The sequence below is a fragment of the Trichosurus vulpecula genome, chromosome 3, assembly GCF_011100635.1.
Source record: "Trichosurus vulpecula isolate mTriVul1 chromosome 3, mTriVul1.pri, whole genome shotgun sequence".
In the NCBI taxonomy this organism is placed as follows: Eukaryota; Metazoa; Chordata; class Mammalia; order Diprotodontia; family Phalangeridae; genus Trichosurus; species Trichosurus vulpecula.
The window spans coordinates 390,228,109-390,247,848 of NC_050575.1; the positions used below are offsets into that span (position 1 = coordinate 390,228,109).

The window sequence follows — 19,740 nt, forward strand, 5'->3', positions numbered from 1 at the left end:
CACATATGTATCTAAGTATATGAATATGTAAGCACATATAGGTATAATCAATGCCTATACACACATAAATATATACTTAGATATATATATGCATACGTGTGTAAACACACTCATGTACACATACATATTAAAAACGACTTGGAGAGGTCTAATTCTGGGGTTATCCAAAGGACCTGATTTTTGTCCTCCTATGTATATTGTATGTATGTATATACACATAGCATATAGTATTGATATATATCAATATATCTGTCTAATTGGCTGTCCATCCATCCATCCATCCATCCCTCTCCTGGTAGTTCCTGGAGAAGGGCATGGGTCTCACTGGAAGCTTAGGAAATAGAATGGAAATGACCCTGGATATGGAATCAGAGACCTGGGTTCAAATTGTCACGTGTTGCTTGTATGACTTTGGGCACGTCGCCCAGACTGCTGGGGCCTCAGTTTCCTCATATGTAAAATGGGTGTTGGTCGTTTGTCCCTGGTGCTTGGGGACTAAGATGATATCGGATTGGGTCAATGTCCAGTGCGTCTGGCTGAACTGCCCGGGCTCCGGCTTCTTGGAGCCCCAGGTGAGCGCTGGGCGGACACCAAAGGTACCTCCTGAGCACGCCACAGACTCCTGTGAAATGGGCAGACCAGGGGCCCCTCCATCTACTTCTAGGTCTCCTCTCCCACCCGGAACCTCAGTTTCCCCTTATGTAAAGTAGGGGGCTGGGCTTCCTCCTCCTCATTCCCCCCGCCTCCCGTCCCGGGTCCTTAGGCTCCGCCCCCGGCTAAGGGCAGGAGGGGATGTTTCCGCCGCGGAACCTCGGGAGCGGGCGCTAGGGGAGCGGGGGACGTGTTTGCGCGCGCACTCGCCCTCGCCCAGGTGAGGGACCCACCGGGCCTTCCCCGCCCGCTTTAGCTCCGGTCTCCGACCGGCCGGAGCGTGACGTCAGCGCCGGCTGCGTGGCCCCTCCCTCGGCGGCCGGACGTAACGTGCTTCTCTTTTCGGCGGCGGCGGCGGCGGGGGAGGCAGGTGAGGCGCGTCTGCGCAGCCGCGGGCTGGGGCGTCCGGGGACAGGAAGAGGGCTTGGGAGCGGTGGGGGCCCGCGCCGCAGGGGCGCTTCCTGTTCCGCCTGGCCGCCCGTGGGGTCGAGGGGAGGTGGTGTTCCGTCTTTATGACCTGACCGTTCTTGAGCGTATGGCGTAGTGTCCTACCCTCGGACCTGGGTTTGAATCCTGCCCTTGTTGCGAACTAGCCGTGTGACCTTGAGCCCATCACCTCGCTTTTCTGGGCCTCAGTTACCTCATCCGTAAGATGTGCCGGCCTCACTGGGGGAGCCCCGAGATCCCTTCTCACCCCGATACCTTGTTAGGCTTTCCCTCCTGGCGGCCTCCTACCTTTCCATCAGAGGACCTCCGAGTCCGCCTATCCAGCCCTCACCTCTCTTCATGCCCTCTTCTCCGGCTGTCCTACCCGTGGACCGGCGGCTCCAACTCAGTTTGTGCAAAAGAGAAATCGACAGCTTTCCTCCCCAAGCCCGCCCCCTCCCGAAAATCTCCATATTTCTAACGATGGCGCCATCACCCTCCCAGACCCTCAGTTTCGCATTCTTGGGGCCATCCAGCCTAGAGCTGGGGTTCTTAACCTGGGGTCCCTAGACCGGTTGTTCTAGAGGGGCTCTGAGCTTGGATAAGAAAAGAAAAACACTTGAATAAATGAATGAATGAAGCATTTATTAAGCGCCTACTGTATGCAAAACACTGCGTTAACCCTGGGTGGGTACCAATAGAACAGTAAGACTGCCCTGCTCTCCCGGAGCTCACCATCACGTGCAATGTTTCAACCCCAAGTCAGATGGAGAGGTCCCATTGTCAGAGCAGGTGTTAAACGCCTCTTCTCCCATGTGCTGCAGATTGTGCAATTAGTTGACACCGTCGAGGACATTAGTGGCAGGAGTTTTCCTCTCTCACTCTTAAGCAGCTGCAGCCGTATCACCCGCAGGAGCAGTATCCCGGATGCTTTATTTTTGTCTAACCTTTGTTTTCTTGCATAATTCTGCGTGTTTATGCATTAAAAACATTGTTCTGACAAGTCCATGGGCCTCGCTAGACAGTCATATAGGCCCATGAGACAAGGAAGGTGAAGCCCCCTTCCCCCCCCCCCCCCCCCCAGCCCTCTGCTTAGTTACTTACCTCATCCAATCTGTTACCAAGAGTTTTCCATTGGAGGGAAAACAGACCTTGGCTCGTCTCTCAGCCTCCCTTTGAGGCCTTGGGCAAGTCACTTAAGCTGAGACTCAGTTTCCTTATCTGTAGAATGAAGGGGTTGGCCTAGATGCCCTCAAGGGTCCACGATCCGGCTAAACCATTGTCCTCTACATCCACCACATCTCCCGTCTTTTCTCTCTGTGCGGGAGGTTATGACCCCGGTTCAGTCCTGCGTCACATCTCCCTGACATTACTGCAAAATCCTGTAATTAGACTCCTGGCTTCTGGACCCTCACCTTTCCAATGCACTCTTGAAATTATGAAAGCGGCCTTTCTAAGGTATGACTGACCACGCTGTCCCTTAGCTTAAGATCTTTCTGCGGCTCCCCACTGCCTTCTTTCTCTAGGATAAAATACAACTCTTAGGCCGTTTAAAGCGCTTCATTATCCATTTCCAGGCCACTTTTCAAGGCCCATTGCACTTTATTCTGCTTCAGACAAACTACCTCCTAACCAAACTGGCCTGCTTCCTCTCCCACTTTTGACGGGCTTTCTACCGTGCTTGGAAATGTCCTCCTTCCTCCCTTCAGCCTCTTAGAATCCCTCATTTCCCTTGTGGCTCATCTCATGGTGCCAGCTCCTGCAAGAAGGAAACCTTTTCTGACCCCCACTAGCTCTTAGTTCTGTCCCTCAAACAACCACACATTTATATATATATATATGTACATACGTATATATGTCTGTACATATGTGTATATGTGTGTGTGTGTGTGTTTACATGTCGGTATGTAAACACCCTCCCTCCACCCCCCAACACTTCTACTCCCCTCCCAGCTCCCCAGTAGAATCTGAGGGCCTTGAGACAAGAACTCTTATAGTTTTGTCTTTATAGCTTCAGTGCCTGGTGCAGGATATTTACGCATAGAAAGTATTTAATAAATGTTTGTTGTATTGATTTGCAGCTTTTGATATCATCGAGTCCAGTCTCTTCGTTTTATAGAAAAAGAAACTTAGGTCTGGTGATTTGCAAAAGGGCTTTCAGGTGGTGAGTGGCCAAACCAGGACCAGACTCTGAGTCAGCTGATTCTTTTCTGTCTAGTATTCTTTCTTTCCATTGCCCCGTGCTGTCCTCACATTTGAGCTCTTTTTTTTTTTTTTGCAGGAGGCAGTGGGGTTAAGTGACTTGCCCAGGGTCACACAGCTACTAAGTGTCAAATGTCTGAGCTCACATTTGAACTCCGGTCCTTCTGACTCTAGAGCCGGGGCTCTATCTACTGCACTGCCTGGCTGCCCCTTGAGCTGTCTTATTCTTAAGGAGCTCCATTATTTCCCTCAAAATTCTATCCCATTTTTTATCTCATCGCAAAGTTTTTCCTGATGTCTAAGTTAAATATTTCTTATCATAATTTAGGGCTATTTCTTCCAAGTTACACCCTCTCTTGAGACAGAAGAGCCGGTAAACGCCTACCTTAATTAAGCCTTCACTTGGAACTTTAGAGATGGAACAGACTGAATCCAAGCTACTAATTTCCAGTATCCTTGTGGGTCAGCTCCAAGCGGTCAGAAGCCAAATCCTATCTAAGGTTCGACTCATTTGCTGGGTACAGAAACGGACTTGGCTCTGACAAGTGACATAACCGGTCACAAGGCTGGGTGTCTTGAAGTGGGTAGAGAGTCAGAAGTAAAAAAGAGCTTAGTTCCAGTCCAGCCTCAGACACTTAACTAGCTGTGTGACTCTAGGCAAGTCATTTGATCTCGGTCTGCCTTGGTTTCCTTAACTGTAGATTGGAGATGATAACAGGATCTGCCTCAGAATTGTTGTGAGGATCAAATGAGATAATATTTGTAAAGTGCTTAGCGCATAGTAGGTGCTATATAAATATGAGCTATAATTATGATTATTATTCCTACTACCACTAGGAGCAATGTCAGTATCTAAGCCTTGGTCTTCTGCCTACAAATACACTGGTATTTACACTGTACCACTGTGGACTTCTTTTCTTTTCTCTTTTTCTAGGTTAGATAGCCCATAACTCCCGTAGAGTAGTGAAAAGAGCATTAGTTCTGAAGTCAGAGGGGGGCCTGGGTTTGTATCCTCCCACCTCTGGAATTTCTTACCTGCACGATTTTGGAGAATACCTCAACTTCCCTGTCCTTAGTCTCTTTATCTATGAAATGAAGGGATTGGACTAGATCAGGGGTCAGGAACCTTTGGCCTCCAGGCCACAGATGACCCTCTAGGTCCTCAAGTGTGGCCCTTTGACCGAATACAAATGTGCAGCCTTGAGGCTGCAGGTTCCCCACCCCTGGACTAGATAGTTTCTGAAGTCTCTTTCAGGCCTCGATCTGTAATTCTTTGCACTCAGGGCCCCATAATTTCAGACTGCTTCTCTGGAACCTCTCCATCACTCAACATTTAATTTATATTTCAGGAACTTTATAAATATGTTCTATCGTGTGGGCCATATTTCACAGTTTCTCTCAAGAGCAGAGTGGAGGAGACTGAAAGAATATAGATTTTTGAGCTCAGAGGGAGCATAGGGGCCACCTAGTTCAACCCTCTCATCTCACAAGTCAGGAAACTGAGGGCCAAAAAAGTCATCTGCCCCCATAGTCCAACGGGAAGCAAGTGGCCATGACAGGATCAGTGAATTGGTGCATTAAGTTGGTGCGCCTGAATTAAGCCAAGCACAAACTCTCTGGTCAATAGAAACAACTTCCTTAATGAGGAGCTATTTAGCAATGACTGGGCTTCAAATGTGTTTTTCTTCTTGGTTTCTTGATTTGAATGTAGTGGCCATAAGTGCTGCGTAAATGTCTGCTACTTAAAAATAGAGTTTTAAGAACCACTCCTTCCCCGTATCAGCACATATCAAACCGATAATAATATCTGGCTGCTGAAGAAACATCACAGATCAGTCTCATTCTTGCACCATCACTTTGTAAACAAGATGTAACTGAGGGGAACATTCTTGAGGTCCATTTTAAGTATGTATTTGGTTGAAGGTTGGGCGTGGTATCAAGCAAATCAGGTGTCTCCATTCAATTAGAAACCATCCCTGTTTTGTTTGAAGGGTGGTATTATTAGAAATAATGTGTATTTGTCTATCTTCATTGGCATATTCATGATCTCTAATTTAGTTCACTTCTGTTGAGTCTTCCTGAGATGGATAGCTGGCACCTTGAGCAAAGGGTATCAGAAATAAGACATCCTCAAGAGAGACTTTGAAGGCTCACTTTCAGGTGCTGCTGCCTCCATCAAGCCTTCCCTGATTTCCCCAGATGCTGGTGCCCTGCCCCCTTCCCTTGTACTCTGCTCATCTGAGTAAAATTTTTATCCCTTGAGTAGAACATAAGCTCCTTGAGGGCAGGGACTGTTTTGTTGTTGTCTCTGTATTACCAGTGTCTAACATACATGGCTAGCACCTAGTTAGTAAGCATTTAATAAATGTTTGTTGAATCAGTTGTCCCTGAGGAAATTTGAAAAAAAAATTGGTTTAAGCTAAGATGGGGTAGAATTTAACATAAGGAGGGGATTTCTTGTTTTAACTTTCCTAAGACTTTTACTTAAGTAGGTTATCTATATCTAGAAATACTCGGGAAGATGATAGACAGTCACCTGACCTTGTTGGTTTAGGTATTAACTGAGAAACATCATAACAGTAGTTTGAGGACTGGACTTTGAGTCAGGAAGAGCTGTGATTAAATCTCTCCTCACAAATGTGTTAGTTGTATGACCTGAGATGTCAGCCTCGGTTTCTTCCCATTTAAAATGGGCATAATACAATATCTTCCTCCCAGGGTTGTTCCTGTGATCAAATGAGGTAACATATGATGTACCTTTCTAACTGTAAAGTGCCATATGAATGTAAGCTGTTATTATTTATTTCCCTGAGACCATCTGGGGATTCCTTCTAGTTCTGTGTCAGGGGAAATGAATGAGGTTTCTACTCTCAGGGACCTCAGAGGCTCATTTGAAGAGGTAGTTGGTTCATCCAGGACAAGGAGAGATGATAAAGTTAACCATATAATTTGCTGTCCTTCACATGTGAAGATGATGTTACCGAGCACCTACTCTCCTGCCCAATTCCTTTACTGACCAAATGTTCACATTTGTTAGAACAACTGTTCCAGCAACGGGACTCACACCCTTGAAGTGAGAAAAACGAACTGCGCACATAGGGCTTCAAACTGTCATCAAAGATGACAGTTTGAAGTTAATTCTTTGATGTGTCTGTGATCTCGCTGATGCTGGTGCTCCCTCCAACAGTGCAGATTACAACACATCCTCGCCTTCTCATCACGTCCATCTCTGCCCCTTGTTCTCCTGTAAATCCTCCCCAGGGAGTCCATCAACATGCTCTGGGAACACAGGCTGTCCTTTGGCTATCCTTTGCTCTCTCTACGTGACAAGCTCACCTTCTTTTATGGTGTAAATCTCTCTGATGATAGCTTTTTTATTCTTCCATGCAATTCTTAGTCAATAATATGTTGCAGCCCATTAAAGCCCACTGTACACTAGTCCATTGCCCCTTGGATGACTCCCAATTTAAATTCTTTGGAGAGCATGATATTCCATGATCCTTAGCCATAGAGCATACCCAGAAGAATATTGATATTGAAAGATGAGCCTTTGTTTCAGGGAGAAGATCAGAATCATTAACACATTGTAAAATTTCCTAAAGCCAATCTTACCTGCTCTCTTGCTTTTTACTTTTGAGCCCAGTTCATTAACCATTTACAGTGGCTATCCAATATATGTGTTCTAATGGATCGGCTCTATGGGTTGTCTATCTAATACTGTATCAAGGTCTAACAGGCAGTCATCATCCACTTGGTTTTTATTGTGTGAATAGTTAAGCCTTTTTTTTTTTGGCAATTATGCACCCCAGTTAGAAAGCTCTATTGTTGTGGGGCTTGGGGTAATCAGTACAATGTCATGTATAAATGGGAGCATTTCTAACAATTAGTTGATTGTAAAGATGTGATTTGCTGTAGAATACTATTGTGAAGCTTGCCTGCTCACTTGTGATATCATGCCTTCATCAAAGATTCCCTCCATATGTGTGTAAATTATTCTCATAAAGATTTTATAAAGATGGGAAAGTAGTTATATGAGTTGGTATTTACTGGCATTTTCTCAGTTGCCTTTTTGGATAGTAATAAGGACTGGTTTTTTTTCCTAAGAAATTTGGTATCCTACCCTCATAGATATCCTGAGGATTGAACTCTCAAATCCTGAAAATTGTGTCGCTTTCTCCATAGATTTCCTCTGTGTATACTTAGTCTGGTCCACCTGCCCTTTCTGCCTTTGTTTTCTTTAGTTTCATTTCTGCTTCCTCATGTAACACATCTGGGACTGTGATCTTAGAGCCCAAATGTGATATTCCTTGGCTTCTCTCCAGTTTCATGCTTAAATGCCCTCAGATTGATGACTTAGTTGGGTATCTTGCCAAGTTTTCTTTAAATTTTTTTTTCTTCACTGCTTGCTGTTTTATAAAATTATATTGCTCATAATCTTCCACCGTCTTCTTCCCTAAGATCTTACAAATGAGTTTATAATAGAAACTGATGTTTCTCTTGGCTGCCGTACCTCTCTACCTAACAAGCTCAGGTATTTGTTGGCCAAGGCATTTACTAGGTACTTTTGGTTTTCACATTGTGGCAATTGAGCTAAACTTCCTTAGGAAATAGGATGATTCCATGTACACAATACTTTTTCATTCCACATATTTCAATATCAGTAGCTTATTTAAATAGGTCAGATTAAAGTTGCCTTAATTGTAGTCCATATTGTATCATTTTTATTCTTTTTTTTGTGTTGATTTTCATCAAATAAATATTTATTAAGTGCCTACTATGTACCAGCCACTGTGCTAAGTGCTGGGGATACAAATTTGAAAAAAAGAATGGCAGTCCCTGCCCTCAAGGAACTTATAGTCTTATGGGGGGTGGTGGGGCACGGTAGACAGTAGACAAAACGAAGCTGAAAAGGTGGGGCTGGGAGAAAGAAGGTACCTGACCTAGGGAGCATGGTGGAGAAGTCAGAATAAGGAGTCCCAAGGTAGGGCAGCCAGGTGAGAAATGAGATGTCTGAACTGAGCGCCCTCCTTAAATAGAGGTTTGGAGTCATGGCTCCACCCTCCAATTAGGGAGGCAGAAAGGTAGAGTCCCAAGATGGATAGGATCTTGTAGGGTGATATTTTCCCAATAATGAGCTCCCTGAAGTATGGTGAAGTCCCTCAGAGAAGTCCCAAAGTAGCGCAGCTGGGTGGAAAAGATAAAAAATTTTCATCTTTGCTCTGTCAAATTAATAGTCTAACTCTGCAAAGCTGATTTGTAGTAACTCCCATATTAGTAACAAGGTGATTTTTTTGTGGTGGTGTTTCACTTCTCCGTCAGATTGATTTTCCTGAAGTGCAGATTGACCATGTCATCCCCCTGTACAATAAACTTCAATGACTCACCGTTCCTCCTGGATCAAGTAGAAAATTCTCTTTTTGGCTTTCGTATCCCTGGAGAGCCTGATCCCTTTGTACCTTTCCAGTCTTCTTAGACCTTATACCTTCCTGTACCCTTTGACCCAGTCACTCTGCTTTTCTTGTTCTTCCTTTGTGACAGTATATGTCCATGCATTTTTCCTGGCTCTACACCATGACTGGAAGGCTCTCCCTTTTCCTTCTCCAATTCTTTGTTTCCCTAGATTTCCTTCTAGCCTCAGCTAACATCCGCTCTTCTGCAAGAAGCCTTTCCTGATTCCCCTTAATGCTCGTGTCTCCCTTATGAGATTATCTCCAGTTTATCTTGTATATGACTAGTTTGTACATAACTATTTGCATGTTGTCTTCCCCATTAGACTCAACACTCCTTGAGAGTTGAGAGTGTTTTTTGCCTTTCTTTGTATCCCCAGCACTTAGCACAGAGCCTGGCAAATAAGCAGACGCTTAGTAAATGCTTGTTCAGGGACTGAGGGAACCTCCATTACAGCGGCCCACATCTTTAGTGAGCATACCTCTCCTGCCTTATGCTTTGCTTGATGTTCATAATCTGAGGGGCATTGAACAGAGTTATCTCTGTTTCATTTTTCGGGGAACCTTATATAATTTTAAAATATATGCAAAAGACCTCTTATTGAGAGAGTATTTTTAATATTGCATTTTACTCTACAGAGTCAATTGTTTTTGTAACAAAAAATAAACACAGAAGGATCTTGTATTCTCTAAAAGCCACACTGTCTCCTCATATTTTCCATCGAGGAATTATGTATGTAGACCATTCTTCCTAAAGATGAGAAAGTAGGCATATGGACTGGGAGTTATTAATTTCTTGTCACCTTTTGGGAAGAAGATAATCAGTGATTTTTTCCCCAATCTTTTGGTATTTTCCTCTCTCTGAGATGTCTTATAAAATGATCCCTCAATGTTTTTAAGATTATGTTGCATCCAGTGTGGATTTCCTTTAAGAGTTCTTGTTCTGGTCTGGCCAGGCTTTTTGACCGTCATTGTAAGTGTGATTTCAGATTTCTTTTGTCAGATATAGGTGTTTGTTTTTGTTTTTTTTGTGGGGGGAAGGCAGGGCAATTGGGGTTAAGTGACTGGCCCAAGGTCACACAGCTAGTAAGTGTGTCAAGTGTCTGAGGCCACATTTGAACTCAGGTCCTCCTGACTCCAGGGCCGGTGCTCCACTCACTGCACCACCTAGTCACCCCCAGACATAGCTGTTAAATGTCAAAGTTGGTAGTTCCAGTTCCATTAATGGTTGCAGAATCAGATTATTAAATTTGTTTCATTTTCCACTGATTTGTTGTTTACCTTCTGGTTTTATCTGTGAATGCTTTGGAGAATATGTGGCTCATTTGGGTATCACACCAAGAGTAAACTACACTTGTTTTCCCTTCCCTTGCTTTTCACTGTTTGTTAAGGTGATTCTACTCATAATTTTCTACCATCTTTTTTCTTTAGTGTTTTTTAAAAATTCATTTAGTATTTTATTTTCCCCCAGTTACATGTAAAAATAATTTTTAACATTCACTTGTAAAACTTTGAGTTCCAAATTCTTAGCCCTCCTCCTTCCCCCCCACCCACATTGGAAAGGCAAGCAATTCCTTCTAGATTATACATGTGTAGACATGCAAAACACTTCCATATTAGTCATGTTTTGAAAGAAAATAATAGCCCCCCCCAAAAAAACTGAAGAGAAATAAAGAAAGTAAAAAAAGTATACTTCAATCTGTATTCAGACACAATCATTTTTCTCTGGGGATGGATAGCATTTTTCATCATACGACCTTCAGAGTTGTCTCAGATCTTTGTATAGCTGAGAATAGCTAAGTCATTCTCAGCTGACCATCACACAATATTACTATTATTTTGTACACAGTACATTTCACTTTGCATCAGTTTATGTAAGGTTCCAGGTTTTCCTGAGTATCCTGTTCATTTCTTATAGCACAATAGTATTCCATCATAATCACATAACACAATTTATTCGGCCATTCCCCAGTTAACAGGCATCCCCTCAGTTTCCAATTCTTTGACACCAGAAAAGAGCTGCTATAAATATTTTTGTACATATAGGTCCTTTTCCTTTTTTTATTTTTAATCTCTTTTGGATACAGACCTAGTAGTGGTATTGCTAGGTCAAAGGGTATGTATGGTTTTATAGCCCTTTGGGCATAGTTCCAAATTGCTTTTCAGAATGATTGAATCAGTTCACAACTCCACCAGTAGTGCATTAATGTCTCAGTTTTCCCACATCCCCTCCAATGTTTGTCATTTTCCTTTTCTGTCCTATTAGCCAATCTAATAGATATGAGGTAGTACCTCAGATTTGTTCTAATTTGCATTTCTCTAATCAATAGTGAGTTAGAGCATTTTTTTCCTATAGCTTTGATTACTTCATCTGGAAACTTTTCTTATCTTTTGATCATTTATCAGTTGGGGAATGGCTCTTATTTTTATAAATTTAACTCAATTCTCTATTTTGCTTCAAAATTATTTTCACAGTTACTGTTGCTAAATGTGTTTCCCCCATTCTATTCCCTCCCCACGTTTATTCTGTGCCTTTTACCCTGCCCTTTCACAAAAGTGTTTTGCTTCTGACTACCCCTCCCCAAATCTGACTTCCTTTCTATCATCTCCCCCTCCATTTCTCTTAGTCCCTTCCCCCCCCTACTCTCCTGTAGGGTAATCAAGATAGATTTCCATACACAATTAAATGTGTATGTTACTCCCTCTTTGAACCAATTCTGATGAGAGTAAGGTTCACTCACTCCCCTTTACCTCCTCCCTCTTCCACTCTACTGTGAAAGCTTTTTCTTGCCTCTTTTATGTGAGATAATTTACCCCATTCTACCTCCTTTTCTCTTTCTCCCAGTACATTCCTCTTTATCACACCTTAATTTTATTTTTTTAGATATCTTTTCATATTCAGTTCACACCTGTGCCCTGTCTACGTGTGTGTGTGTGTGTGTGTGTGTGTGTGTGTGTGTACTCCTTCTAACTGCCCTAATAATGAGAAAGTTTTATGAGTTACAAGTATCATCTTCCCATATAGGAATGTAAACATTTAACCTTAATAAGTCCCTTATGATTTCCCTTTCCTGTTTACCTTTTTGTGCTTCTCTTGAGTCTTGTATTTGAAAGTCAAATTTTCTATTCAGCTGTGGTCTTTTCATCAGGAATACTTGAAAGTCTTCTGTTTCGTTGAAAGTCCATTTTTTCCTCTGAAGGATTATACGCAGTTTTGCTGAGTAGGTTTACTCCTAGCTCTTCGCTCTCCAGAATATCATATTCCAAGCCCTCCAGTCCTCTAATGTGGAAGCTGCTAAATCTTGTGGTATCCTGACTATGGCTCCGTGATACTTTAATTGTTTTTTTCTGGCTGCTTGCAGTATTTTCTCCTTGACCTGGGAGCTCTGAAATTTGGCTCTAATACTCCTTGGAGTTTTCATTTTGGGATCCCTTTCAGGATGTGATTGATGGATTCTCTCAATTTCTATTTTACCCTATTCTAGAATGGCAGGGTGATTTTTCCTTGATAATTTCTTGAAAGATGATGTCTAAGCTCTTTTTTTAATCATGGCCTTCAGGTAGTTCAATAATTTTAAAACTATCTCTCCTTGATCTATTTTCCAGGTCAGTTGTTTTTCTGATGAGATATTTCACATTTCTGTTTTTCCATTCTTTTGGTTTTGTTTTATTGTTTCTTGAGTTCTCATGAAGTCATTAGCTTCCATTTGCTCCATTCTAATTTTTAAGGAATCCTTTTCTTCAGTGAGCTTTTATACTTCCTTTTCCATTTGACCAATTTTACTTTTTAAGGAGTTTTTTCTTCAGTGAATTTTTGTGCCTCTTTTACCATTTGGCCTAGTCTGTTTTTTAAGGTGTTATTTTCTTCAGTATTTTTTGTGTCTCCTTTACCAAGCTGTCGACTCATTTTTCATAATTACTTTTCTTGTGTCACTCTCATTTCTCTGCCCAATTTTTCCCCTACCTTTCTTACTTGATTTTCAAAATCCTTTTTGAGCCCTTCCTTGGCAAGACCAATTCATATTTTTGTTGGAGGCTTTTGTTGTAGGAACTTTGACTTTCTTATCTTCTTCTGATGTGTGTTTTGATCTTCCTTGTCACCATAGTAACTTTCTGTGGTCAGAAATTTTTTCTGTTGTTTGCTCATTTTCCCAGCTTATTTCTTGACTTTTGATTCTTTGTTAAAGTAGGGCTCTACTTCCACGGTGGAGGGCTCACCGTCCCAAACTTCAGGGGTTTTGTGAGGGACCTGTATGTTTTCAGTTCTTCCAACGTGGTATGATGTAAAGAGAGGTATGTTTACTACTCTCTTGGTCTGAGAATGACCACAAGCACTTGTTTCTTGCCTGTAACTGTGTGACCAGGTCCTTGCTTCACTGCAATGCAAGCTCTGGTGTGCTAGTGCTCCTCCTTGCCCTGGGACTGCCACTCAACACTGCAACCTGCATCTGAGTATAGGTGAAGCAACAGGGTCCTGCCCCCAGTGCCAACAAAGAGACCCCTGTAATCTTCTTCTGATCAATTGTTCGACCCCCTTACTGTCTGTGGACCGAGAGCTCCGGAAGCAGCCACTGCTGCGGCTGATTCCCCTTTAGTGTTTTATAAATAAATTTGCATTACAACCAGTTTGCTCGTGGCAATCGTGTCATTCTTGAGGTACTTAATAGATTTGGTGGCTGAGGCAGTTTTGGGACTGGACATCTTCCTTGTGGCAGCTGCTTTATGTCAGTTAAATGTAGGGAGGAAGTGATGATAATTAAGGTCTTTGCCTTTTTTGGTTTCCTTTTCTCCAACATAATTGTTTGAATGGGTCAGGTTAAAGTTGTTGCAATTGAATACAACGTGTGTTTTCTCATATTTGTTCTTCTGTCTGCTTTAATGTTTATTTTGACCTTTTCTCTATTAGTTGAGAACTAACTGATCTCTTCTGTGACTTCCTCATCAGTAACTTGTTGTTTTGTGCCTATCAAAGATATAGTTAATTTCATTTTATTGTGGTATTTGATGTCCAATGCCTTCCAACTCTTTTCAGGAAACTATACAACGCTCCATCTCTTATCTCTGTGTCTTTGCATTGGGTAGCCCCCATGCCTGGAATAATTCCCTTTCTCACCCCTGGTAATCTGGTCATCTCTGGTTCCTTTGGCAGTGAGCTCAAATTCTTCTTAATACAATGAAACTACACGTTTCTGCAGTGAATCTTCTCCTACTTCCACTGGAACACCCTCCCCTCCAAAACTACCTTGCATTCATTTTGTATTTATTCTGCAGATAATAATATCGATTGTCTCCTAGATGTTGTCTACAGACATTTTCTCCTCTCTTGGAATATATCCCTGATGATGTCTTTGTCTAGGCATGACCCTCACTTAGCGTGGTAAACCTGGTACATAGTAAACACTTAATTCATGCTTTTTAATTTATTGACTAGGTAGTTGGGAGACTTAATGTTTATTGATTGATTCTGCATAGGATCACAGAGTCATAGATTTACAGCTGGAGGGGATCTCAGTGGCCAGTAAGATGGATCCCCTCATTTTACAGATAGGGAAACGGAGACCTTAGATGCTTACATTCTATGCCCAAGGTCATATAAATAATAATCAGAAGTCATTTGGTTCCAGATTCTCTTACTTCAAAGTCAGCATTCTTTACTTATACCACAGAAATCTACACATCTCTGACCTCTTTCATTTCTCAAACCTGAGGCATATTTTCCTTTTGTTAATTGTTTTATTGATGCTTTTTAAAAAATATCACACATTTCCTAATAGCAATGAAATCATTAGACTAAACAAAAATTCCAGCCTAGTTTCCCAACATGATCCCTACCTTGTAATAAAGAAAAACAGTTAAGCAAAAACAACTAATATTCTTAGCCACGTCTGACAGTATGTAAGCTTCTGCACCCAGGATTCCTTACCTCTTTATTAAGAAAAGTTTATTTCTTCCTCATTTTCTGGGATCATTGTTGGTCATTTTGAGCCAGAGGTTCCAACATACATTTCAGCATCCTCCTTTACCTAATGCTTAGCCCGGTGCCTGGCACATAGTAGGAACTTAATAAATACTTCTTGATTCCTTTTTGCCAGTGTTTGCTTCAAAGTCACTAAGTATCAAAGTATATTTTTTCTTGATGTGGAGGATCTTCTCAAGCTCTTTAGAAAATCTCTCTATCTCTTCATCCAGTGCAACAAATATCTGCATTTGCTTCCTGGTGGCCTTTCTATTTATGCCCATGAGTACTGTGGAGTAGGCTAGGTGGTGCCACAGTGCACAGAGCATTGGGCCTGGCTGGAGTCAGGAAGATTCATCTTCCTGAGTTCAAATCCAGCCTCAGACACTTACTAGCTGGGTGTCCCTGGGCAAGTCGCTTAACCCTGTTTGCCTCAGTTTCCTCATCCGTAAAATGAGCTACAGAAGGAAAAGGCAAACCACTCCAGCATCTCTGCCGAGAAAACCCCAGAGGGGGTCCCGACGAGTCGGACACTACTGAAATGACCAAACAGCAACACCATGAGTACTGCAAATGAAAGAAACCATATTTCTTATGATTTTCAAGAATCTAACTCTACCCGCTCCTTTTTGTTTCTTTTGTCTTCTTCAGCTTTTAATTTTCATGAGAATACCAGGATTGATGTTCTTCTGTTCTTCCAATAGGACATTAATTGGTTGACCATTGGACAAAGAGCTCACATTTTACATGCCGCCGGTTAATCTAATGCTCATGAGCAGCCTGAGGCTGAGTGACTCATCATCCTCAGCCTCCTTTTCTGCAGCTCTGTCCTCACTGTTAGTGCCCAGGATGGAGCCCTGTCGATCTTTGTTTCATGGCTTGCCGTGGTCAGATAATCCACTGTCTAACGGGCAGTCTCCTGGTGGTAAGCCTCTCTCTCCTTCATTCACTACTGATACTACTGATAGCCTCGGTCGATTGCCTGGACCCAGATCTGGAACCTTTCCAATGTGGCAGAGTCTGTCAGAGGTTATGGCTTTCCTGGCAAGTGGAGGTGGTCAGTGTCTTGAAGGAAGCCGAGGATTGTAAAAGGCAGAAGTGATGAGAGAGAAATTCACAGGGACGGACATAGGAGGGAGGCAGCTAGGTGGCTCGGTGGATAGAGCCCTGGGCCTGGAATCAGGAAGACCTGAGTTCAAATCCAGCCTCAGATACTCACTATGTGACCCTGGGCAGGTCACTAACCTCTGTCAGCCTCAGTTTCCTCATCTGTAACCTGCCAGGGTTGTTGTGAGGATCAGATGAGATAACATATAAGAGCTTTGTATACCTAACGTGCTATATAAATGCTACTCATTATTATTATTGTTATCTACTAATCTTTTACTATATATAACTTTTCATTCCCCAATCAATTAGCCGCCCTTTGTTTCAGAGAAGAAAAAAAGAGGGGAGAAACACAGTTCAGCAAAACCAAACAACGCACGGGAGGGTGAACGCACAGCTGGGAGGAACTTTTTTTTTTTAAATCATTATTTATTTATTTAATATTTTTAGTTTTCAGCATTAATTTTCACAAGAGTTTGAGTTATAAATTTTCTTCCTATTTCTACCCTCCCCCCCTCCAAGATGGCATATATTCTGATTGCCCCATTCCTCAGTCAACCCTCCCTTCTGTCACCCCACTCCCCACCATCCCCTTTTCCCTTACTTTCTTGTAGGGCAAGATAAATTTCTGTGCCCCATTGCCTGTATGTCTTATTTCTCAGTTGCATGCTAAAACTTTTTTTTTTAACATCTACTTTTAAAACTTTGAGTTCCAAATTCTCTCCCCTCTTCCCTTCCCACCCACCCTCCCTAAGAAGGCAAGCAATTCAACATAGGCCACCTGTGTATCATTGTGCAAAACCCCTCCACAATAGTCATGTTGTGAAAGACTAACTATGTTTTGCTCCTTCCTATCCTATCCCCCTTTATCCAATTTTCTCCCTTGACCCTGTCCCTTTTCAAAAGTGTTTGCTTTTGATTACCTCCTCTACCATCTGCCCTCCCTTCTATCATCCCCTCTTATTTATCTCCTTCCTCCTTCTTTCCTGTGGGGTAAGATACCCAATTGAGTGTGTATTCCCTCCTCAGGTCAAATCAGATGAGAGCAAGATTCACTCATTCTCGCTCACCTTCCCCCTCTTCCCTCCCAACAGAACTGCTTTTTCTTGCCACTTTTATGCGAGATAATTTACCCCATTCTATCTCTCCCCTTCTCCTTCTGTCAGTATGTTCCTCTCTCATCCCTTAATTTGATTTTATTTTTTTTAGATATCATCCCTTCATATTCAACTTACCCTGTGCCCTCTGTGTGTATGTGTATATAAATATATATATATATATATATATATATATGTATGTATATATCTATACATATATACATATGTATATTCACTTCAGCAATCCTAATACTGAGGTCTCATGAATTACACACATCATCTTTCCATGTAGGAATGTAAACAAAACAGTTCAACTTTATTAAGTCCCTTATGATTTCTCTTTCTTGTTTACCTTTTCATGCTTCTCTTGATTCTTGTGTTTGAAAGTCAAACTTTCTATTCAGCTCTGGTCTTTTCACTGAGAAAGCCTCCAAGTCCTCTATTTTATTGAAAGTCTATATTTTGCTTTGGAGCATGATACTCAGTTTTGCTGGGTAGGTGATTCTTGGTTTTAATCTTAGCTCCATTGACCTCCGGAATATCATATTCCAAGCCCTTTGATCCCTTAATGTAGAAGCTGCTAGATCTTGTGTTATCCTGATTGTGTTTCCACAATACTCAAATTGTTTCTTTCTGGCTGCTTGAAGAATTTTCTCCTTGATCTGGGAGCTCTGGAATTTGGTGACAATATTCCTAGGAGTTTTCTTTTTGGAATCTTTTTCAAGAGGTGATTGGTGGATTCTTTCAATTTCTATTTTACCCTCTGGCTCTAGAATATCAGGGCAGTTCTCCTTGATAATTTCTTGAAAGATGGTATGTAGGCCTTTTTTTTGATCATGGCTTTCAGGTAGTCCAATAATTTTTAAATTATTTCTCCTGGATCTATTTTCCAGATCAGTGGTTTTTCCAATGAGATATTTCACATTGTCTTCCACTTTTTTCATTCCTTTGGTTCTGTTTTATAATTTCTGGATTTCTCATAAAGTCACTAGCTTCCACTTGCTCCAGTCTCATTTTTAAGGTAGTATTTTCTTCAGTAGTCGTTTGGACCTCCTTTTCCATTTGGCTAATTCTGCCTTTCAAGGCATTCTTCTCCTCATTGGCTTTTTGGAGCTCTTTTGCCATTTGAGTTAGTCTATTTTTTAAGGTGTTGTTTTCTTCAGTATTTTGTTGGGTCTCCTTTAGCAAGTCATTGAGTTGTTTTTCATGGGTTTCTTGCATCACTCTCATTTCTCTTCCCAATTTTTCCTCTACTTCTCTAACTTGCTTTTCCAAATCCTTTTTGAGCTCTTCCATGGCCTGAGACCAGTTCATGTTTTTCTTGGAGGCTTTTGATGTAGGCTCTTTGACTTAGTTGACTTCTTCTGGCTGCATGTTTTGGTCTTCTTTGTCACCAAAGAAAGATTCCAGAGTTTGAGTCTGAATCTGAGTCCGTTTTCACTACCTGACCATGTTCCCAGCCAGCTACTTGACCCTTGAGTTTTTCATTGGGGTATGACTGCTTGTAGAGTAGAGAGTACTTTGTCCCAAGCTTGAGGGATTGCGCTGTTGTTTTCAGAGCTATTTCTACGCAGCAAGCTCTGCCACAGCAGCGCTCCTTCTCCCCCAAGAACTGCCAACCCAGACCGTGACTCAGATTTTAAGCAGGCTCTGCAGTCCTGCGCTGATCTGCCACTTAATTCTTCCCACCGGGTGGGCCTGGGGCCAGAAGCAGCTGCAGCTGTAGTTCTGTCCTCAGAGCTGTACTACCTCCGCTTCCCCTGGGGCGGTGGCTGACCCCGCAAACTCCTTTCACTCTGTCCCCGCAGCTTTTCTCACTAACTTGCTCTGTTGTCTTTGGTGTTTGTAGGTTGAGAAGTCTGGTAACTGCCACAGGTCACTGATTCAGGGCACTAGGGCCTGTTCCGCCTGGCTCCCCGTCTGCTTGGTCCTGGCGCAGCCCACAGTGGACTCTGCTCCGCTGCACTCCCAGCTCCGTGCGCAATAAACCTTACCCAGCAACCATCCAGGCTATCCTGGGCTGGAGCCCTGCTTCCCTCTGCTATTCTGTGGGTTCTGCAGCTCTAGAATTTGTTCAGAGCCTTTTTTTATAGGTTTTTGGAGGGACCTGGGGGGGTAGCTCATGCAAATCCCTGCTTTCCAGCTGACGTCTTGGCTCCGCCCCCTTCGAGGAACTTTCAAGGCCATCAGGTCCAATCTCCTCACTGTATAGGTAAGGAAACTGAGGCATGGAGAGGCCAAGTATTTTTCCTGAGGTTACCCAGCTAATAAGCATATGAGACGAGTCTTGCTGATTGTGATTTCAGCTCCCAGAGCTTACCACAGAGGAGGCACATAATAAATGCTTGTCCACTTGGCCATTCTTGGTCATTAAAAGTCTTAGTGTTCAGGTTCTTTTTTTTTGTCCTTTCTATTTACATTGTTATAATTATTGTATATGTTGTTTTCTTGCTTCTCCTGCCTTCAGGTTGTGTCATTTTGTATGTCTCCCTTTTGTTTCTTTGAATTCTTCATATTCATTGTGCAAATTTTTTTTTTGGTGCAAAATATTCATGTCCCACTTTTTTTTTTAACTATTTCCCAAACAGTGGTCATCTACTTGGTTTCCAGGTTTTTACTACCATTTTTTACTGTTATTAATTTTTTTTGCTATATACTTGATGTTTCCTCTTATATTTGATCTGGTTAGGACATGTGTCTAGCAGTAGGATCCCTATGTCAGAGCGTATAGACATTTTAGTTACCCCCACCCCACACCTATACCCAATTCCAAATTGCTTTCCAGAATGATTAGAAACAATGTGCAGCTCTACCAACAGTATAACACTTGAAATTGGTTAATGTGTGAGGATAT

The 19,740-nt window shown here is 42.3% G+C and overlaps 1 protein-coding gene across 1 annotated transcript in view; it reads left to right on the top strand.

Moving 5' to 3' along the window:
* Positions 1-788: 788 nt before the first annotated feature.
* Positions 789-19,740, top strand: part of ACSF3 (acyl-CoA synthetase family member 3) — a 239,946-nt gene continuing 220,994 nt past the window's right edge. Inside the window, exon 1 of the mRNA XM_036752516.1 lies at positions 789-1,021. The gene's annotated coding sequence lies outside the window, so the exon portion shown is untranslated. The remainder of the gene's footprint in view (positions 1,022-19,740) is intronic.